The sequence below is a fragment of the Diadema antillarum genome, unplaced genomic scaffold (genome assembly GCF_040938485.1).
Source record: "Diadema antillarum isolate AM-2024a unplaced genomic scaffold, OU_Dant_1.0 seq00001469_RagTag, whole genome shotgun sequence".
NCBI classification, from domain to species: domain Eukaryota; kingdom Metazoa; phylum Echinodermata; class Echinoidea; order Diadematoida; family Diadematidae; genus Diadema; species Diadema antillarum.
In genome coordinates this window covers 375530-400037 of record NW_027272208.1, presented here as the reverse complement: position 1 = coordinate 400037, position 24508 = coordinate 375530, and the positions used below count along the sequence as shown (strand labels likewise).

Sequence of the window (24508 nt, the reverse complement as noted above, 5' to 3'; positions counted from 1 at the left end):
CATGTGGGTTGGCTGTAGGCAGACACTGACCTTGAGTGCGTTTACTTCTTTGTCATCAGCTGCAAGCATCAAGAAAGATCAAGTATTCATAGAACTCTTCCCTAAGTCTTCACCTGACCCCCACGCCAGGAACCTAGTGGATACTTTACTTCAGGACACAAACATCATTTTCTCATTTACACGCCAATCAATCCTAAGTCACAAGAAAAACGGAAAAAATGCTGGCAATTTTTCTAATCTTCGTATTTTCCCAGTGCTCTGGGAAGATAACTGTATCAGGGTTTTTTTCCCTCTTGTATGACAAATAACACACCATCTCTGATCTACTTTCAGTGTTATAAAAAGGCGTATTTCCTGACGAATGCGACAAATGCTCTGTCACACGGATGCGGTGGAGACCGCCTCGCAGTTTACCTTTCAGATGCAAACAAGTTAGAAAGGTTAGATGATGATGCCACCTTCTTAACACCCAATGAGTGTCCTCCTGAAATTTCAGGCAAATCACGCCCGCATATTTCAGACAAATTGCTTTGTGATATGAATTGGAGCAGATCACTCTCAGCTTGCATGTGATCCCTTACATCCTTGACGAAAGACTACCATTCTCGCCCAAATGATTGATCACTCCACTCAAAAAGCATTAAATTACTTGTATTTATATCAAAAGGTTTGGGTAGCATTTATATTCGCGCCTCATCCCTATTCTCCCTTGTATTGATATCAAAAGGTTAGAGTGGTAGCATTTGTTTTTGTGCCTCATCCCTATTGTCACTGTCAAAGGCCTTACATGATAAGTAAAAGAACTACATATTATCGAACCATACCATCTCTTTCAGACAGTGTTGCCCACCTTAGAACATAAGAAAACATTATTTTTGGTTTATCACTTGTTGCTTCTGGCATAGATTACATTCCTTTTGTTTAAAAATAACTGAGAATTTTTTAAATAATCATAAATTCAAAATAGTGTAAAAATATTGCAACTTCAAGTTTTACCACGGTTTACCAAATATCTGCAAATCTCATTTACAATAATTTTTATTCTACTTGAAATGGCAACATTCAGTTGGTCAAGAGAATGAAATCTGGCATGAACCCGTCGAGGATGAGTCCCGAGTATACTCGGGCAGGTGTCTATGGGAAATGCATGTTGCAGAAAAATCAAACCATCCTCAATGGGTTTATGTTCATATATTATGACAATCACAACTTTCAACAATTCTTTGTGATTGTTTCAAATTTGTCCTTTCCTATCCTTTCCCTATCCCCTCCCCCCCCCCCCCCCCAAGAAAAAGTCCAGGCAGTCTCAAAATCCATCAAATATCCTGTGTAGCAGGAGACAGATTTCTCAGTGCTGACCTAGAGTGGACACTGACGCACCATGAATGATGGATGCTAGGGAGTGGTGAATATTGCTCAGCTAAGCTTTGAATGTCAATAGATGACTATGAGTCTCGATGGAATCTGCTCTTCCTTCTATTTCTTCTATAATAGAAAGAACGTGTCCACACACAAAAAAAGGGCACTTCAAAACTGTGGGAAAACCAAATGGCAACTTTAAAGGGATCGTACAGTTCTGGTTGAGACGTAATTTCAGGTTTCTAACATTTTTAGGTGAGATAATGAGAAATCTCATATGAAATATGAAAGAGCATGCAATTTTATGAGGAATTCAATGTTTATTTGATAAAAATTGGTTTTGAAATGGCTGAGATATCCAAAAAAGAATGATTCTAGTAAAGTGTGGGACCCACACTTTGTAACGATCGCTTTGTTTTACTTTGTTTTTGGATGTTTCAGTTATTCCAAACCCGATTTTCATCAAATAAACTTTGAATTCCTCTTAAAACGGTAGGCTCTGTACTATATCATAAGTGTTTTCTTGGTATCTTGCAAAATTTTAAAAGCCTAATTCTCATCTCAACCAAAACTGTACTATCCCTTTAAAGGCATAATTTACCATTTGCAAATGAAACAAAAACCCAGCATTAGTGCTTCATAATAGTTCTAAAATGTGAGTTACGGATAGAAACAACCAATGTGAAAATTTAAAACAGTATAATTGAGTATTGTTTAACATACAAAATATTAACAATATTATAATAAAAATGTTTCCAGACTAAGCCGTCTACAGTTATGGTTTAATGAGAAAAATAGTACTATCTCCTTATATTCTAGGCTTTATTGCACAAAATTTTATATGGTAGGATGTTTTGTGATTCAACAGACCTACATATATGCATCAAAAGTGATATCTTGAACATTTTTAAATCAACGCTCCCAAAGGTAAACAGGACCTCAAAGACCATGTCTGTTTATGTGCATGCAGGTAAAGAAGATAAGTATATAAACTGCTTTTAATAAAAAGGAAAAAGTCCAGCCAATGACATGCTTCCTATTAAAATCTCTTTGTAATGGTGATAAAAAAAAAACATATTCACAACTCTAAATCGTAAGTAAATTGTCATCTTTAATCATGTCATACCCAACATACCATTTTGGATATGGAACAGTGACATCAAGGCAGTTTAAACAAATTAATTTGATTTCAGCTACACATGGTATGGTTGCCTGGACAGGGAGAGTATGCATGAAAATAATAGTTCAACAAGACTTTTTTTATACTTTTGTCAAATCAAAATGAACCTTCCACTATTTCCATAAAGTTAGATTTAACCTTTTTTATATCAATATAAATGAAATGAATTTTCTTTTGAAATATAAATCTTCTCAAAATAACATTGTTTTCTATCTCTGCTGTTTATTCTAGTCATTCCATCTTTTTAGCTCTAATATACAATTCTATCAAAAATTGTCTCATGCATTAAACCACTCATACTACTTGAATCAAATTAATAATCACAGCTAATAAGAGGCATCCATACCCATCCTACGGTATTAAAATTCAGTCTGTTTAATATTTGCTACTGCTAGTTGAGCAGAGATTGCGAAGCCTGATATATAGAGACCTTGGCACAGATCTTTGTGGAATTCCATATAACTGGACCTCATAGTATTCATGATAATGATACACAAAATGGCCTATCAGTGAAATATGATTTGAATCACTTTCATGATAATGTTGAAAAGCTAATCTCTTAATCAATAATGTGTGGTCAACTCTGTACTTTGATGCTCATCAGCTAGTCTAAATTACTTTGATCACAATGTTCAATAGAGAATAAAAAAAATCTTGAAAAAAAATTGCATCTAACACTTCACATAAGGGAGGGGGAAAAAAGAGATGGCATGATTGTACACAATCTGTGCAATCCAAAGAGATTTTAGGGTGTTTTTAAGCAAAAGATATTCTACTCATTTATTTATTTTTTGGTTTGTTTATCAATAGCTGGAAGCACGCCACATTTAGAAATTCTAATCAAAAGCAAAGGAAGATGAGAATGATTAAAGGCATTTGCCCTTGTATGCCTGCTATTAAATACAATGCAAAAGTGAAATACAAAAGAACAACACCTGTACAATTAGGTAGTACTTTACACACTGCCACTGGGATTTTGGCAGGGTACAGTAAACCTCACAGGCTGAACATACCCTTGAATTTGCTCTCCACTGTAAAACTCCCATCAATCACAAGTGCTTGCAAAACCTGTTAGAACAGAGATAAAAGACAAGAGAAAGAATAGACACAAATGAAACAAAATTATTTGCATTCAATCTTCCATCCATCCCATTTATCCAGCCAATTTCACAGCTGTCATTCTTACAGCTTTTACAGTGCTTCTGCACCGACTACACAGGCAGCTTATTCTTTCAATGCAACATTGAAATTCATACTGAGCCCCAGGAGTCAGATACTATTAATTACTGATCTACTCACTACTCCAATGACAAGGTGAGAGTGGAGATATGTAATGTAGCTTGGCTACGATATAACAATGTGTAGTTGTATAATATCCTATTAACTGACAACAACAATTTTTTTTTTTAATGTAGAAATATGGTGAATTACAATTGTCACATCAATACATGACAGAGTCTCATCTTGACATGTAAAAAAGCCTCCAGCTAGAACAGGAGAGCTACAAACAAGACTTGTACATATTCTCACTTGAGGCTATTGCGGGGAGATTGTTCAACAAATACACTTTGAAGACTCCTTTAACTCGCCCCTGAAAATGTCACAGTTACAAATATTTTTCACATTAGCACGGCCGCTAAACACACATGGCATCGTCCTTCGGAATGTCAAAATGATTCACACATAATGGCCATCTTCGGGCAGCATTTTCAACTGACGACCTGCTTGGGGGCCCCCTCGCCAAGCACACAGTAAAATTGTAACTGTAACTATGACTATGGAGATGTGGAAGAAAGACTACACTTCTCTACAATCCCCTGGAGACCACAACATGATATCCGACTGTCATGAATCGAGGCTACCGGTGCAATTCTTTTTTTTTCTCCTGTTTGCTTCTTTCTTTTCCCCTTCTTTACGAAAAATGATAAATGATTATGAATGAAAACATTTCACAGATGAAATTAAACATCCAATTCATTTCTGCTGAAGACCTGGGGCGCTGAGAGAAAGGCAAAAAAGACACGATGCGAAAGCGTACTCACAAAATAGAATATGACACAAGACACAGAGTTTTTCGGCACATCTACGTCACTTTGTCTAAGATATCAAGGGAATCTAAAACATAAAAGAAAACACAGCTCACATCAGGTCACTGCACTCATTACTTTCCTCAACGAGCACATTTGTCACTCAGAGGATAAACAATTTGCTCAACTTTCAGATCTAATTGATTCCGAGCCAGCTAATTAGATGAGACAACATCTGATGCCCAGTTATAAACTCAGCTTCAAAAAGTCTAAAGTACTATACTGATATTAAAAGGTAATGTTATATTATCATCTACCTTTATACAAAAAGGTTTGATATTTAACTTCAGTTTAATATGCTGTCAAATGCTTCATGTCCCCCAAAATCTACTTTTTACCAGTCTTCAACATAACTTGCATCCAACTCTAAATCCCCAAACCTAACCTTAGCCACAACCTGTAACCTTTATCCTACACCCTTAATCCCAAATTTGAACCAATGAATCCGGGATGTGATGAAAGACAACACGGGGAAAAAAATCAAAGTTAGGGGTCAATGCAAGTCTACTAATAGAGACAGCGACATGTTTCAGAAAGAATCTCATTCGCCATGCGACGACAGGACAGGATGTCTTTTCCTCTGGAAAAAAAGAAACCAGAAGAGGCAAACTATCTTCAGAAAGACATCCACAGGAATACCAGTAACAAATTTATGTGTGTGCACAGTGCACCGTGACATTACTGTACGGGAAAAAAACTGCTCAGTATGCTGTCCTGCATCAAAAGCTCTCTCAAACTTGCATCAAGGTAATTGGTATCTGTCCACCTTGCTTCCAATGAGAGTGGATCAGGGTAATAGGTAATATCAATAATGACACTGGATGCCACAATGTATGAATACTGAATTGCTTCACACGTCGGCCGCTGCAGTAAAAGAGCAGTGCGCAACATGTTGGGAATTTTCGTCACTAGAGACACAGAGCTCTACACTGTCCCCAAATTAACGTGATTATCATTAGCATAGTCAGCTTTTGTTGCATTGATACACACTGCAGCACCAATACAACTAACACAGAAATAGCATTAGTGGTATCACAGTGAAAATTATTGTACAAACAAGCCAAGATTTTTCCCATCTGAGTGTAATATATTTTGGCAGTTGAACAGAGTGTATGGACATAATGAGCAGTGTAGGAAGTGCACATCTTTGTGAACGTGGTTTTTCCAGTGCAAACGAAAAATGTGAAAATATATGCGTTCACTACAATGTTTGTTTTATACTTATTTCAGCAAAGGTGCCAACGGTCAGTGAACTTCACGGTTCTCTGTTATAGCATCAGTAGCAGCTCTAGAGCTTGTTGTATTATATATCAGCAATAAGGAATTCATAAATGCCACTTTTTGTTCCACACGATGGAAAATCAAGAAATACTATGGATTACATAGTGATTTGGGAACAATTCTTAAAAAGAACAGGATTGATTACATGTACTCCTCATGATGTCAACGGGGGTGGGGTGGGGGTACTGACATGTTCAAATTTCACGCATATATCTATAACAAAGGTTATAACAAAGGTTGTTTTTGACAACCGGAAAGCCTGCCTGCAGGCAACTTCAACATAGCAACCGTTTTTGCCAACTGGCCTTGAAGTATTGAAATGCATTGAGTATATATATAGGTGGTGGGTATTAGTTTGCCACTGGTTTCTCAGAAAAGAAAAAAAAAAAATTCTGCTTGAAATTAATTAGAGAGAACACTTTCAAAGCTTGAAGTTATCACACACATGGCATTGAAGAGTAGATGCTGCTATCATACACACAATGTCAAACCAACACATTTTCTTTTCAGAAATCGGAATGTGGGTAAAATAAAGGGCTTCCTACAATTTTAGATTTGTTCTTGTTGTTGGACATTAGTTATACCATGGAGCATATTAACACGAGAATACTTCGGGCTACGATAATACTCATAGGAGTTGCACCAAGCAGAAAGAGATGAAGAAAAGTGGCCAAAAAAAAAAAATACAATCAATCTACTTACAAATCCTCCTCAAAACAACAACAACAACAAATCAATGCCTTCTCACGTCTATATTTCTCAAATTGCAAGCAAATTCAGACCTCACTTCTCGGAAAACGATACACTGAACATCCACTCACACCATTTCCTTTCATAATCACGTCCCATATCTATGGCAAGGAAGAGAAAAATCAAACTGCCCAGGGTACTGCAGAATGCTCAAATAGCACTGTGATTATGTTGTTGTTGCTATTCTATCGTTCTCTCGTCCGCACAATGTCATAGATGAGGAAGCGTACAGGATGCCGGCTTAGCTTTCCGAAAGGTCATTGAATCGGGATGTGGCTTCCCAAGGAGCCGATGACGATCAAGCTGAAGGCTTCAGAGAAACGAAAACCCACATTTTCTTGTTTACGACTTGAAATCTGTCCTTGGGGAGGGAATGTTGAATTGTGACAGAGATAAATGCATATACATGACACCATTTCCTTTTTGGAATCATTATCACGTTCCAGTCGGAGGAAGGATGTTGTTCACATGAAAAATTTGTATCCTTGCTAGTTGGGAAACACAGAGGTACAGTAAAATCACAATTTTATTTTTTTTCAAACTGTCTTTGTTTTGAGAAATGGCCGACATTGTAGATTCTCCATAAAACATCAACAAGGTTGGAATAAACACATCTCTCAGGAAAAGACAAAATACATCAATGTGACTGTCAGTAAAGTATGAGACTTGGAAAGTTGTGCATTGGTGGCATCAGGGTCATATGCCCCAACGGAGACATGCAAAGTGACTAGCCCAAATCAAAACTATAAAGGTCATACCTTTCTTGATATATTTTATATCACACCAGGGACGCCAACCTTGTAAATAGCAATGCAGTATTCTTAGGACTGAAAAGGCATGTTTTAGGCGGGAAAACAGCATTTTTACCTTTCCTGCAATATTATGTGAAATAATACACTTTGGAAAAAACAGTATTTTGCATGAAACCTACACTGTCTTGTGACAAAAAAAAACACACATACAAAATACCACAAAAAAACAAACAAATAAATAACAGTTGGCATTTCTGTCATACCAATTTGAACCTTGTTTTGGTTCTGTTTCATGGCATTTGCACCATTTAAACTTCTGACTAGGGCGATCCCCCAACTCCCACTCAGTACGCTTACTTTATGATCACTTTAAACAGCATCATTTTAAGGCATTCTCGGTTTACACAAATTACACTTGCTCTCAGCAAATGGAAAGAATCATTTTTCCAAAAACAAAAAACGCATTTTCTGGTCTGCTCATGCGAGTTTCCTTTCAAAAGGATTTTGAAGACAACCTTGAACTTAATCCACAGGTTCATTCCTCAGCTCATTCACTCCACCAAATCATGAGGGAGCTTGCCTGGCACATAGGCAAGAAAGATAGATCAAATTGCAGTCTATCAATAGAAAAGCTAGTACTCGATACAGGTTCATCGGATTGCCTGCGCGTTACTGCGTCATCAACAGCGGAAGTCTCGCATCGACCTGCACATAAATCTTTACCGCGCTTCCTTTAAAGGACAAGTTCACCTTCATAAACATAAGGATTGAGAGAATGTAGCAATATTAGTAGAACACATCATTGAAAGTTTGAGGAAAATCAGACAATCCGTTCAAAAGTTATGAATTTTTGAAGTTTTTGTGCAGTACCCGCTGGATGAGAAGACTACTGCAGTGTATGAATAACTTAGATGTCACATGCGTACAACAATATAAGGAAAACATAATGAGAATTTCACAAAATTCCATCTTTTGAAAAAAGTACACATTCCCCTGACTTGTTACCGACAAATGTTATGGGTAAAATTATTCCCCCTGCCTTTAGAAAGAGGCAAGTCAAGTGCTCTTTTATTATACGAAAAAAGTGAAAATATGTTGAATTTTCTTTTACATTTTCTTTATACTGTTGTACGCATATGACTCACAAGCTGTAGTAGTCTCCTCATCCAGCGGTTCCAACACAAAAATTTAAAAAATTCATAACTTCTGCATCGATTGTCCAATTTTCCTCAAACTTTCACTGATGTGTTCTACTAATATTGTTGCATTTTCTCAATCCTTATGTTTATGAAGGTGAACTTGTCCTTTAAATTGTGAAATGGCATAGCGAAGTACAAGTATTGTACGCTGGCGAGTACACTGCACATCCAATTACAGTGGATTGGTAAATGACTTTTCAAGGAGTTTTGAATAATATACACCATACAAGGGGGTTGCGAGGTGATTAACTCATTATCTCGTCTAATACACACATAGATTTGCAGCAGATTAAAAAAAAATGAAACAGTTAATGTGGAAGAGCCCCTTAACTTCACAGTTTCATGTCTGTCAGATTTTTATTAAAATTCTTACACAACTTCAATGTGGAGCAGCAGTTTTACCTTTGCACACATTGTACAGAACAACTTTAAAGGCATTATTATCTTTTTCTATAAACAGGTAAATACTGGGAAAGTGGCATTTAGCAAATGTTTTATGCTTATACCAAGATTTTTCCAACAGGCATTCTCACTATGCAAGGCATGATTTGTAACTGTAAGGCTGGTGCCACTAGGGCAGATGCAGAGAGTTACAGTAGATCCTTGATATGGTATAATCCCATTCTGGGTACACATCATTCCAAGGAAAGCTAACTGTCAAATCTTGCAGCCAGCCCTAGCTTCCATCTCCGCATCCTAAACAACCCAGAGTGATGCTGGCTGGCGTCCGTGCGGGGCCTGTGGCTTTCTCTCGGGGGGATAGATGAAGCAATTTCTCCTGAATGTGGGGCTAAAAATGTCAATCCCATCACATATCTTGCATGCGAAACACTTCGCCTGCATATCAAATCGCCATGGCGCTACCGCAACGACGACGCTGTGCCAGCCACAGGGTAACTGTGCATCTGTAGAGGTATGCATTTTCTATCTCGGGGGGGGGCTCCTGGTTGTGCTACTCACCTTTCACATCCAATTTCCATGGATAGTTTTCAATATGGACTTGGTAAAGCAATTGTCCTCGGATGTACTGCTTATACATATATGCATGAAGATGCTACCAAACTCCTTCAAGACATCAACCAATCCGTCAATTACTTCTTTGAGATATTCAAAAGGAATTGTTTCTCAAACAAATAATTGTTTTCAATACAGGCAGTGATTCCAAGAAGACATGTTTGATTACTCCCCAAGTAGCCACGAACAATAAACCAAATCACAATTTCTGAGCATAATGCTGTTTGTAGCTTTAACAGGGTTTTCATGGTCACATAAAATACAAGCACAAGGGACAGTGTTAACCTCATTGTACAAATGCAGACTAAGCGATTGTCACATCCAAGCCAGAGTACGCAGAGAACATTCATGATTTTTGTAACATCTACATCTTGCTGGAAATCTCATTCATATTCATCTCTTTTGCACACACACACACATACACACACACACAAAAACACACACACACTGAGGGATGACAGCTCCTTCTGGACACCACATTAGCAACCGATTTTCCACCTCGAGAAACAGAAAGAAGCCTGCCATTACTCTCGCTTCTTGTTCAGCGATATTGCCATCACTTTCAAGAGGTCTTCTGAACCCTGGCGGGCCAATCAAATCGTGGCAGGAGGGTTTTTTTTTTTTTTTGGGGGGGGGGGGTGGGCAGATCATCAGCTCTAACGGCAAAGTGTGAAGACTCCCAAGTGAGTGCAAACTGGTATAACATGCGAGCGATTGCCATGATGCAGCTGTCTCGTGGAAGTCATGAATGTGGTGGCTTTGTTTCAGTTTTATCTTTTTCTTCAATACCTGAATTTACAGATTGCCCTCCATTGAAGTATCCCTTAATTTCCTCCCTGGGTGGATGATACTTTTGGGAAGACTACAACATGTTGCATATTTCGCATGCACCTGCTTCCTGAATGAAAGCAATTTGGTACTTGATCTCCATCTTCCAATTTTTGCCTTGCTTATTTTCCTCCCAAGACATTCTCGGTCATCAAGACAGAAGAAACACTTAGTGGATCATGGGAATGTTAAATGTTGTCATTTTCAGCTATTACCTATCATTTACGAAATAAACACTACATGTAAACTTAGCACCCTTCTCATGAAAGAGGCTTATCCAAATGGAAGAGCAGCTCTGCAGAAAGGTTGTGACAGAACTGAAAGACACCCAAGAATATTTTTTTTTAAATATCAAATGAAAGCATTTTGTTTTAATTTCAGCATGGTCAACTCATACATCACAGTGTCACATACGGTGGGTGCCATGACACTTGCTCCTGCGACAATTGCACCCATTGAATATCTGCTCACTGAGCCAAACATGAATTCTATCCTCAAACATAATCCTAACCCTAATATAAAACTAAACCTAAAACCCTATCACAACCCTAACCCCAACATCAAGTCTTTGAAAAAATAAGACCGGAGCAATTGTCAGGGGAGCAAATGCTGTGTCATCATCACACACACATAATCAATAGCTCTTCTCAATTTTTTTTCCTCTATGAGCTCCTCAAGTGTTTCATTCTGAATCATGTGTGAGAGCACACATCTTTTGGGGCATCCTTGTGCAGAATCCGAGAGACAATATCTCTGGAAAATGTCAAACTGCCAATGTTTCGAAATATCCTGATAAAAGAGGCAAAAAAAAAATAACTCAAACAAGACTTTTAATGAAAGTCATGCTAGTCTCTAATGAAATAAACATCCCCTTCAGTGATCTCAAGAGGGCTTATATGTTTGATGATTCACAACTTTCAAAAGGCCATGTCTGACATTACTAAGAATTTCATCAGATTCATTCCACACGAACGCTTTAAATTACCATCAATAAACAAACTTGGAACATCTCCCATGAGTAAATGTTTCCATGAATAAAAAGTTATGACTGCTCAAATGTCACCTGGTATTCACATCACATGGCAAGCATCATTTTTTTTTTTTAGGCATCTTGTAAGAGCTATCTCTGAAAATTGAGAGCATTCGTTTTCATAGTCGTGCAATAAATTTTTAATTTCCTTTTTTCTTAAATACTGATAAGTGCTATTCTTGTGACAATTATTGACATATCTATCCATGCACAGGGATTGAATATCACCAATTCTTTCAGCAATATTTGTTCCGTCATCATCTAATAAACACCAAGCAAATATTAAATGCACACATCTTTTTTTTTTTAATGATCCCAACGTGACAATTTCATGATAACTAGTGAAGAGTTGTACACAGAGTCATATTTTCTTCAGCTGAAATATTACTGCAATACACTCCTAGGACAATGTGTTTCACAGTTTCTTACTGCCCTACTGGCAAACAAAGTTTTTATAGCTAGGATATTTATCTTCAAAGCAGGAAAACTTTTTACATGCCTGAGCCATTCTGAAAGCAGGTGATTTCAACTCCTGATACACTAATTTTTTTCCTTCTTCTCATTATGCACTGAAAAATGAGAAGACAACTGGCAAATCCCGTAAAACATTCATGGCTTAATTTTGTGCATGTGGACCCTACCATTTGATGATTTGCTGAAATTACCATTTCTCTTGGTTTTCCAATCTCCATTTACGTTTCCCTTATGCACAAATTCCTTTGTGCCAAATTTCTTGTGGGATTTTTTTTTTCCCCTCCAAAAGAGGTGGCAGGCTCAGCCCATCCTTTCCTTGGCCATGTCAGCTCTTCACCACGGAAACCGCCACCATGGAAACCACCAGCACCATATCCTGTCATCTCATAAATCATTACCATCATCTCTCCCCCCTCATCATCATCATCATCATCATCATCATCATCATCATCATCCCTCACTGGCGACCCTCATTTCCCAAATGTCTTTGGGTTTTGGGGGCAGACAAAGGCTTCATGCATCCTCATACAAAAACAGATTCGAACTACATATGCATGACCATGACAATGACAAGACATTGAAGTCAGGGTCATAGGGTAAATGAAAAAAAAAAAATGTCCCTTCAATACTACCCAGTATGCATTGCTGCGGAATGACTTCAGTCATAGCACGCAGGCTTCAAAAAGAATACTGATGCATGATTTTTTTTTTTCTCCTTACTTCTGAAACTGTGTAGAAAATATCAATAGATTGAAATATTAGCTTATTGTACTTATTGTAACTAAGAGCGTCAGGAATTAACACACTATTCTTGTGCAGTTGGATAATGCATGAGCATGCATTCTGTTTGCAGGGCAGATTCCCTCCCATACGTGGAATGCAAGAGCATGCTCAGTTGAGTATATAACACATTGATGTCGCCGGCATGTTCCAATTTGGGCTGTCCGCTCCATCAAAAACAAACAGGGCACATCATTACCATTTGGGTGCTTGGATTTTAATCAGCTTGCAGTGGCAGCAGTAAAGCATCTGTGTGTGTCACAGATGGTGAGCAGTCACCTTACAAAATGGTTTTTCATTCCCAGGTCCCTGGCAGTAGACACAGAGACATTTAAAACACATAATTGATATGTTCATGTGTAATGAGGTCATAAAATTTGAATAAACAAGATTATATGATATGATATAATGATTTATGATATGATCAATTCAATCTATCCTCTTTGTGCCTTTAAATTATGTACCCTTTCAATCCAACCTGTCACACACATACTTGTCAAAATGTAAGATATGTGGCCATGCTGATCTCTGGGGGAACCACAACGATACATATTCTATTTTTGTTCACTTCCAGAGTTCATCCATACAATTCAAGAAAGCATGCCTGCGGAGAGAGTAGGGGGCCCTCTGGAGGTCCGCTGCTTTCTTTGCCACTGCAGGTGTGAAACGATGGCATCACCCAGCTAGCACCAGCTGGCCACACACACTTCAAAACTCATGGATGCAACCAACACGCTCATGTATGGGGTATTGGTTTTTTTAGAATGGCTCACTGCCTTGAGCATTATGCTTTGACATGCATGTATGCCATTATAATCAACCTTTAGCATGTGACCTTTGTATTTGATATCTGTATGTATGTGTGTGTGTTGGGGGGGGGGTGGAAGGGGGTGTAGAAACAGTGTCAGCAAACCATCTCATGTATGCAGTCACATGTCCTAGGCATGATGCTGCTCACAGGACGCGAGATGTTCCAAAGAGCGGTCTGGATTTCAAAAAAGTTAACGACTCTCATTGATACCCTGGGAACTGCGAGCTACGACAAGCCCTTTTCAGTTCTTTATCATTAGCTATTTCATTCAGATCTATTACCACTACTGGCAAATTCTTCAAATGACACATTTCTTGGCCCTTGGGCACGAAAACTTATTGTAATTTCAAATATTTCTTTCATTCTTTCTTCTTCTTTTTTTTTTTGGGGGGGGGGGGTGTATTCATGACATTCCTTCTACACCAAATGAGACTTGCTCATCTCATAAATAAAAGCAAATATTTTGTTCCTTAATGGGAGAATGTACCTTTAGATGGAAGACTGTTTCATACATTAAAATTTAAAAAAAGCTCTGTAGAATCAGTGTAAATTCAAAAACTTGTTTATTACAGAAAAATCACACAATTCCAAGTTGTAAAAACATTGCATTCCAGAAATTAGCCATTACCACGCAAACCCTATCATTCTTTGTGCGGTCCAATGTGTGTATGTCTGTGTGTAGAGCAAGCCTGGTGTGGAAGTGTCAATATATTTAATTATTTAAATAGTGCCATATAACAGTCATAGAACTGCTTCTCTCAATGATATCATTGCAATCAGATGGCGCATAATCACCAGCATTACACGACTGGAACCCAACAAAGATATGTGCATGGCAGCTGTCATCATACAATGTGCCGTTATTGTACAGTTTGGGCTCAACAGGGCAATGGGTGGATCGTGAATGGGTCAAAAGAAAAAAGAAGCAATCATTACTGCTACCCTTTGTCATCTGTGTGTCCGAGGTTTCTCATGAACCAACCAACCAACCAAATTCATCTCTACCATCATTCAAAATGAAGGACCTCCTCACAGAGTAGGAGAAATTCTTTGCCATGGCTGCATGTTACTCATAATCTTTATGTGCATGAATATCATCCATTGCTACTCTGGTAAAGATAAAGTCTCACAGAGTTTTCAAAACCACCACAAAAATAGATACATTTTAGAAGAAAAAAAATTCCTACAGAACTTTCCAAAAAATGAAAAAAATCAGAGATAAGGAAGCTACAACAATTTGAAATTTCACCTCTTTCATTTTTTGGAAAACATTTCTTGACAAGTCCTCATGAATATTCAAATGAGGGAGTTGATGATGTCATGCCCTCACAATTTTTCATGTATATTATACATGAAATTCATAACATTTTAGCTTTAGCTAATACACATAAAAGCATATTCCCATACCATAATATATCAGAGCTAACATTTGTTCCATCTTATTTTGGGTAGTTTTCAGGCAAGTTTGGTATCTATACAGCTGAAATATGAGATTTTTGTAACTTCTGTATATAAAAAGAATTTAAGAAATTGTGAGAGCATGACATTATCAACTTGCTGATTTGAATATTCATAACTGGTCAAGAAGTGTTTTCCAAAAATGTTTGAAATTTCAGAATGTCATGACTTCCTTATTTCTTATCCAATTTGGATCACTTTTTGCACTGTTCTGCAGCGAATTTTTTCTCTTTCTTATGAAATTGATAAAATTCTGAAGTGGGTTTTTCTTTTGAACACTCTTATTTGGTAACAAACAAAAGACCTGAAAGACTTGTCCTTATAGATCCAAGCCATCATTTATCCCCATCTTTCACTCTAAAAGCTATGAATGTATAACAAAACCTACACAGACCCTTCATTTTCTAGAAGTGTTCTTACCAGCAGTGAAGGAATCACTCACTAGAGCGTGATCACCATGCTCGCATGCACGCCACATCGAAAGCAGATCTGTATTTTTACATGCATGACAACGGTGTACAGTCTGTATTCTCCGCACTGGCAAATTCATCAACTGAATCATGCCCCTAGAGACTAGCAATGCCAATAAAATGTACAAATGAGTACACACACACATACAGATATGTGTGATAGTCCTTTGTTCCCTGTCATTATGCAAGAGAGTAAAAAATCAACAGCATCACATAGTTCATGTACACACCTAGGCTAGCTTCAAGGCTATGAACTGATTTTTTTTTTCACTATTGGGCACATAATGTTTGTCTCAATTTGTTTTTACCTATCATAATAACCCTTAAAAATCGAGCTTACTACACTGCTTAAAGATTCCCTGGGGACTGTGAGATATCAAAGGGAGCTTCATGGGGGGGGGGTGCTGCTTCTCTGGTTAGACTAATGGTCGAATACTGTATATGCCGTTATTTTTGCGAGGGTTTTATTTTCACGAATTTCGCGAGCTTTGGGCTGATCGCGAAATTAAAGACACACAAAAATATTACCCCGTCAAACCTTATGTACAAATTGATGACAAGCTCTGGCCGGACCACCATCGCGCGCGGCTGTCAAACCGGCTAGTACAATGTACGTACAGATACTAGTACTGAGTACTGCAACTGCTGGCACATACTAGTACGCTACGGTGCGTCCGGGTGCGACCGATTCTTTTAAGTGCAGTACGATGATAAACATGCATTAAAATGTGCAATCTCCGTGTTATGTTACCCTACGCGAACGAACACCGGCTCGGCATGGTTGGGTGCGTGAGGCCTAGTAAGGGATCCATGTAAAACTTTCGCTAGCGCTAGTGCAGCTCTGAAACTTTGTAGTCTGCATCTATTTGTTGCAACATTTGGTAGGTACTTGTGAATGCCGTATGTGATTGTCTCACTGTAAGTTCCCGTAATTATTGTTTCATTTTATAAATCTTCTACTGTGTCTTTTCTATTGTCATGTTTGGGTAGTCACAATTCACATGCAAATGGAAAAACGTTACAAGTACAATGTACATTGGCAAGTGTTTGAACGTGTCTCTCGGGCTTGGCAGTAGACCCGACTACTACTAGTATCAATCGCGAATTTAACAACATGCGAAAATGCCACTGATACCGTGGTTCGCAAAAATATCTGTATGCAAAAATATTGGCGTATACAGTATTTGAAAGGTGGTAGAGGAACAAGCTATAATCTTGCTTTCTGTTGATGTATGATATGAAAGCAATTTTCCCGTTTTACTGAGATTGTATATCCCAACACAGTCTACACAAGGAAAAGAATAGAATGCATAAAATAAGACTGGAGATGATTTGCGTTTCCAACAGCACCATGATCATACGGCATAGTGTGGTTGTGGTTGAGCCCACATGAAAAAGTACAGTAGCGTGCTGTATTATATCCCATCACAGTGTGGAAGAAGCATGTGCGATGTATCGCAATCTGCTCGATGTGATCAACATCTGGTGATGCAACCATTTCCATTTTCACCAACACATGGAGCTGGGGCTGTACCAACCATACATACATGTATGATCCCATACTCTATCCTATTGATGGAACTGGGAGAGGGGGGGAGGTAATTGCCCTGATACGAGAATGTTCATTACTTAAAAAGTACAGTCAAGCAGCACGCAATTTACACATGGGAAACGGGCTGAATGAAGCACTCCTGAACAATTACGATGTAATTCTTTTGATATTCTTAGTAGAGACCATATGGTATTTGAGGGGAATCAAATCTGAAAATGATATATATTGATTTGAATAAGTGCACAAATTGGTTTCTTTCAGTATGCTGGAGGTTCACATCTCATAAAAATAGTCACATCTCATAAAAATAGACCATTTTTACTACATTAATATACATGTGTACTATAAGAAAGAAAATCATTGACGCTTTGACACAATTTCATGTATGCTATTTTTTCCACAAGTATGAAATATTCTTTAGAAAAAAAAAAGATTCGCAATGAAGCAGTATTTGAGACAATGGAAATATATTTTCAATCTCTCAAGTATTGTAATAAGCCCGCACATTAATATTCCTGTTGAAAAAATGTGAATGCTTACCTATCCGGGAGTTGAACAGCAGTGCAGTGGATGTACCGTCTCTACACCAAAGACAGTTAACCTCACTGAGATAGTTCCCAGTGCACAAAAGAGCGCGATTCATTTCCCGTGAACCTGGTAAAACTCTTGTGAAGGGTTTGGAGAACGATGACATAATGGAAGACGAATATATTATATTCAATCCAATATTGATCATTCCCGATGTTGGAGCAGAAAATTGTAGGTGATTGTAGCAGTTGCAGTAAAGAAACTTGTCTGGATTAGCGTCTTGCTGTCGTGCTCGTCTAGTTTGATGATTATGGAGTTACAACTTTGACTCCCTGTGCTCAGTCATGTCAGAGTTACATTATTTGTAGGCTTGGGGATATGTTTTGGAACTTATCTTTCTTTCCTTCTTTGCATTTCAGACTTCAACTGTCTGCTTTACTCATCTCTTTTTCATACATATGGTGCGTTATTTTTCTGTTTAATCATCTGGTGAAGTGTCATATTTCTTCATAAATCTGTAATCCTTTGAAGTTGACGGCAATCTGAGAGCATGTCGTATTTCTCAGATACCAAATGCATTTTTTTTTTTCATAATTGATTATTCACCGTTCCCTCGGAGTCTGCCTCTATTATTACTTAATTCCTCCCTCTGGTGAGCCATTTTATTCAACTTCCTGATGATTCCATTATTTTGCTTTTATATACTTTGCTTTGATACCAGTGAAATGGACTAAAGTGTAAATTAAAAACTCATGAAAGTACAATTTTTGTTCAGTTTTTATTCTGGTCCTTGTCAGACAAACACTGAAAAAACTACTGTAAAACAGGAAATTTCTGTGCATTTCGCGCAACCAGAAACTAGCGTGAAAATAAAAGCATGCAAATATTTTTGTTTGTCATATGTTCCAGTCATTGATGTCTTGGTTTTGCTGAATTAAAAACATGCGTAACTCATCTCATCCGGCCAAACGTGAAAAATTACTTGTGCGAAAATATCCATTTTTACAGTAATTCAATTTTGTTAAAGTAGTAAAAACTACTGAAAACAGTAGGGATGACATTTTGATTGTATCTAGATGTCACAAGATATTCAGTATTGGAGGTTTGAATACAACTACTTCTGGGTATTTCTGTATATGCACAGAGGAAAAACATAAAGAAAATGAACAACATACTGATGATAACAGCATATTATGGAACATCAAAATACTTTTTCTGAGTTTTCAATTTTGAAATAATGTTTAATGAAAACTAGTTTCAACCTATCCCAGTATTCTTTTGTGACCTTGTCATAAGACACTACACATGAATGATTTTATTACCTTAATGGAAATTGAATTGCATTTGAAAACCAAAGTTTGACATCATGACACAATGCTCTCACGACCAAACACACAACAGATTTATAGAGCAAATACTGCAGCAACTTCAGGCACATACATTGTAGCAGATTTTTATGATGGTTTCGATGTTGGGAGTCATCAAACATGGCATTCAATGGGTACCATAAAGCAGTTGCTATGGCAAAGATTACAGTCCCCGACGTCAGTCATGTTCATTCACACAGACTAAATAGCAGGGTGTCAATTGTGATCCGAATACTAAGATTTTTTGTGCCCGTTCAGACGGACAGAAATATCTGACTAATTGCCAATCGTGTTTATATGCGGACCAAACTGCCCATGCTCAAAATCTACCGAAATGGTGACCCGTGCATTTGTGTTTTTGTGCACTATTGTGATGTGTCTTTTGAATGACAGGATTTTAAAAGGAAAAAAAAGAAAAGTCAGAGTCAAGTTAATGATAGTTCAATCACAAATCAGAAAATTATCGTGTAAATAACATCTCAACCAAGCAAACATGATAGTTATTTTAAAATACATAATCATTGCGTTATGTTTTGACTTACTGGCTTTCTCAAGGTCACCATTTTCTTCTGATTTTAACAGTAAATTTTGCTGAACTGTTTTTTTCTGATCAGTTCCTTGTAATGTCACTACGTGTGACATAGATTTCTCCTGCGAGGGCATTCTCCGCCTCTCATGGACATGTCAGTAACCTAGTAACCGGAATACATCATACCAGCCCCCTGCCATGACAACAGCCTCGCACAGATAGGAAGCGTCACATATTGGCCTCATTAAATCCCTGTCAAAATTTCCTTACGTCACTACTCTGCCCTCTGCCCTTGCTCATCAATGCTACATCAATCATCTTCCAGTTCTCGCCCTCCCCCCCATCCCCTGCCTCCTCCGCCCAATCGCCCCCCCCCCCCCATCCACGCCAACCACCTCTGATCTGCCTAGCAACATTCATCAGAACTTCTCAGCTGTATGTAGCATAGAGAGGGCATATAAAGATGGCTGAATCATCCAACAGTATCACACATTATTTTACGTCATCCTCACTTTAAGATTGGACACGAGACTGGTTCCCCTCCGGATCTCTCTATTATACGGACGCAATCTCGCCGTGATTTTTTAAAAATAATTACGGCAGGAAAGGGGGATTCCCAACTCCTTGAGATTTCCTACACAAACACAATGAATTACATATACTTGATACATTTCTTAATAATTATTTAGGTAAATCATCCCAAGAATTTATAAAAGAAAATGATTTTATTCTTGCAAACACGAACCTCTATTTTGGGGTCTGTTAATGAGTGTAACAATGAAAAGGTTGCAGTATACACATTACTACATGTGGTACTACAATGGGCTACATCAGTACATGTGTATGTATATGTACATGTACAAAGCATTGAGTCTCCCATATCCGGCCAAATCCCTTATCCAGATGAGCCCCGGTCCCGACTTGTCCGGATACGAGAGGTTCAACTGTAAATGCATTGAGAAATGATTGATGGAGCCATGAGTATTTCAACACATTTGAACAAATTGTAAGATGATATGCGCACTTGCATGACAGTTCAATCATCTAATGTAACGTATGTGCCAGAACTCATATAAACAAGGAAAAGTAGAAATTACGCGGTGCGTAACATATGTCCCCGCCGGAAGTAGCATTTTGTAACAAAATGTGCAATATAGGTAAAAAATCAAGGTCAAAGGTCAAAGAAGTCAAAGGTCAAAATTCTGTGTAGAAGTTTTGAAGCCCTCACCTAGTGCCATCACATAAAGCAAATGGAATCGAAATTGGGTTAGAAATGGCGAAGGAGTAGCATTTTGTAGCCAATGTACAATATAGGTCAAAAATCAAGGTCAAAGGTCAAAGAAGACAAAGGTCAAAATTCTGTGTTGAAGTTTTGAAGCCCTCACCTAGTGCTATCACATAAAGCAAACGGAATCGAAATCAGGTTAGAAATGGCGAAGGAGTAGCATTCTGTAGCAAAATGCACAATATAGGTAAAAAATCAAGGTCAAAGGTCAAAGAAGTCAAAGGTCAAAATTCTGTGTAGAAGTTTTGAAGCCCTCACCTAGTGCCATCACATAAAGCAAATGGAATCGAAATTGGGTTAGAAATGGCGAAGGAGTAGCATTTTGTAGCCAATGTACAATATAGGTCAAAAATCAAGGTCAAAGGTCAAAGAAGACAAAGGTCAAAATTCTGTGTTGAAGTTTTGAAGCCCTCACCTAGTGCTATCACATAAAGCAAACGGAATCGAAATCAGGTTAGAAATGGCGAAGGAGTAGCATTCTGTAGCAAAATGCACAATATAGGTCAAAAATCAAGGTCAAAGGTCAAAGAAGTCAAAGGTCAAAATTCTGTGTAGAAGTTTTGAAGCCCTCAACTAGTGCCATCATATAAAGCAAACGGAATCGAAATCGGGTTAAAAATGGCGAAGGAGTAGCATTTCGTAGCAAAATGTACAATATAGGTCAAAAATCAAGGTCAAAGGTCAAAGAAGTCAAAGGTCAAAATTCTGTGTACAAGTTTTGAAGCCCTCACCTAGTGCCATCACATAAAGCAAACGGAATCGAAATCGGGTTAGAAATGGCGAAGGAGTAGCATTTTGTAGCAAAATGTACAATATAGGTCAAAAAATCAAGGTCAAAGGTCAAAGAAGTCAAAGGTCAAAATTCTGTGTAGAAGTTTTGAAGCCCTCACCTAGTGCCATCACATAAAGCAAACGGAATCGAAATCGGGTTAGAAATGGCGAAGGAGTAGCATTTTGTAGCAAAATGTACAATATAGGTCAAAAAATCAAGGTCAAAGGTCAAAGAAGTCAAAGGTCAAAATTCTGTGTAGAAGTTTTGAAGCCCTCACCTAGTGCCATCACATAAAGCAAACGGAATCGAAATCGGGTTAGAAATGGCGAAGGAGTAGCATTTTGTAGCAAAATGTACAATACAGGTCAAAAATCAAGGTCAAAGGTCAAAGAAGTCAAAGGTCAAAATTCTGTGTAGAAGTTTTGAAGCCCTCACCTAGTGCCATCACATAAAGCAAACGGAATCGAAATCGGGTTAGAAATGGCGAAGGAGTAGCATTTTGTAGCAAAATGTACAATATAGGTCAAAGGTCAAGGTCAAAGGTCACGACTGAAATTCTGTGTAGAAGTTTCAAAGCTCCCATGTAGTGCTATCATATAAAGCAAACAGAATCAAAATTGGCTCATAAATGACAGAGAAGTAGCAAATTGAAGATTTTGATCACACACGGACGCACACACGGACACACGGACGGACGGACGGACACACGGACACACACACGTACGGAGCCCGTTTCATAGTCCCCTGCTCGAACTCGTTCGGCGGGGACAATAAAAGCAGACTGTAAAAATATCATCTGCACAAAAAAAGAAGGAAGAACTCAATGTACAGCAACCTTTTAACTACAAAGAAAGGGAAATTACTGTCAAATTATTACTGTTTAATAACTTTTTGAAATACCGTTCGTATTCATATTATATTTGAATCTTGTCTACTTTCCTGGGTACACATGAAATTCTATTTTCCATCCAAAATAGATTGGTGAAATAATGCAATTTCACATAAAACTTGACAGACAGATTTATTCTATTTGCAACCATCATGATAATTATTCGCTGTCCCTCATAATTCTAATCTATATGCTTGTACACAGCATCATAGGACCGACTTGCACCTTCAATGGCATCATCAAAAATCAATATGGCTGACCACATGAAGTGCTTGGTACATCATACATGCTGACCAGATGTTATTGAGACCTCTCTGTCAATCAGCAGCTTTGAAATCTGTTCACAGAAAGCCCGTTTGTTGTTTGTTTGTTTTTATTTTTTTGTAAAACTTTGTGCACTAAAAATTTGCCCTCATCCGCCTCCAAGTACCCTGTTAGTGGCCACTCAGATTGTATATATTTCATGGAATACTTCTGAATGACCTTGCACACAGTCTGCGAGAGGACTTTAGCCACGGTGAAATACTGATCTTCTTTCTACCCTTGGCAATCCTTTTATGATAGGCTCAAAATTCTATCTCTTGAGACCTCATGATAGCTATTTTTCTTTACCATAAGGCCCAATGATGCTGATTAACCCATGATGGTTGTTGTATGGTATTCTCTCTCTTGAGAGCTCATTATAGCTTTTTACCATGAAGTCCTGCGCTGATTAACCAGTGATGCTTGCGCGGCGCTTCTGCAGCATTCGTTTCTGCGGCGTACGGAAAGGCAGTTGCAGCTCACTTGAACGCGTTCCAACATAACACAAGCTAATGCAACATGAGCAATGTGTGCTGGGGTTGTACAAGTTCTGTCCTTGACTCTGTAAAACATTTTAACTCGGTTATAAATGGTTGGCTATAGGGTTCTGCTTCTTTCTCTCTTTTTGTTTGTTTGTCTATTTTCAACTTTACAATCACAACTATAATGTTGCCTTTTTTTTCTTTAGCTCTGTGATCATACCGTGCAATCTTTCAGTGACAGAGATTTACCTGCATTTACAGTTTATGCCATACATTCAATAATTTAATTCTTTGCATATTATACAGGATCTGTAATACACTTAGCAATTAGCTAAATTGAACTTAAACTTAAACTAGTATAACGTAAATGATCATCAACCTCAGCAACTGTCTTGAGTACCAAAGCTGGTAACTATCAAATGTATATTTTGAGAGCAATTATTTCCTTTCCATATTGCATTTACATTATGGAATGATACTGTGGCTTGTTGTTATTTTGGCAAATAAATCGCTTTGTAGAATATGAGAAAATAAAAACATCCTCTAAAAAGTATTGCAGAGATAATCTTTACCTTTATATACTCCTTTTTTTCTAGGTTTATACTGTTGTTTTTTCCAGTCAATAGTAGCATTATGTTACACTGGATTACTTGTTTGAATGATATTTTTATCATTATTGCATCATTAAATCATTATGCGGGAGGGGATTCCTTTGCGGGTTACTGTACTCAGATTAGATTTGAAATTATTTCAACCAGTACAAAAGTATCAATTATATATAAGTCACACCACATAGTCAAAGTGTGCACATATAATTTCCAAACTTACTAAAGATACTGAGATAACAGCAAATTTGTGTGACCCTGTATGTTATGTACAGCACAGTCTGTTGCATGGATTTGTACATTTCCTTGTTCTACATTACAGAGCCTAGAACGCATCCAACAAGTGTATTCTGCACCAACACTCCATAGTGACAAGGTGAACGGCTACGCCTCCACTGTCGCCGCCTCGGTGTAACCCAACCTCTCGGCATGGGACATAAAACCAGGCAAGACAACATGCAGGGCATGACAGTGGGTACCCACACAAATTTCATGAGGGCATCATGTTAGCTCCCGTGGAAAAAAAAAAAAAAAGATAAGGGAGAGAAAAAGATGAATCACGCAATGGTAGGCACTTATCATTCAGCTGTGGTCATTCTTTATTATTCGCGGAAGAAACATAAATTACCGACAATCCATAACTTGACTTTGATGAGCAAAATCACAACTTGCTGGTAATGAGCAAAGTAAACACCACCATATAAAAGGCTTGATATCAATGGG

General features: G+C 37.9%; 1 protein-coding gene across 3 annotated transcripts in view; it reads right to left on the bottom strand.

Moving 5' to 3' along the window:
- Positions 1-24508, bottom strand: part of LOC139709751 (uncharacterized) — a 202853-nt gene that overhangs the window by 155959 nt on the left and 22386 nt on the right. For 2 of the 3 annotated variants that reach the window (XM_071621708.1, XM_071621709.1), the window contains exon 2: positions 3553-3607. The exons of the other annotated variant lie outside the window; for it this stretch is intronic. The gene's annotated coding sequence lies outside the window, so the exon portion shown is untranslated. The remainder of the gene's footprint in view (positions 1-3552; positions 3608-24508) is intronic. 3 annotated transcript variants of the gene reach the window in all.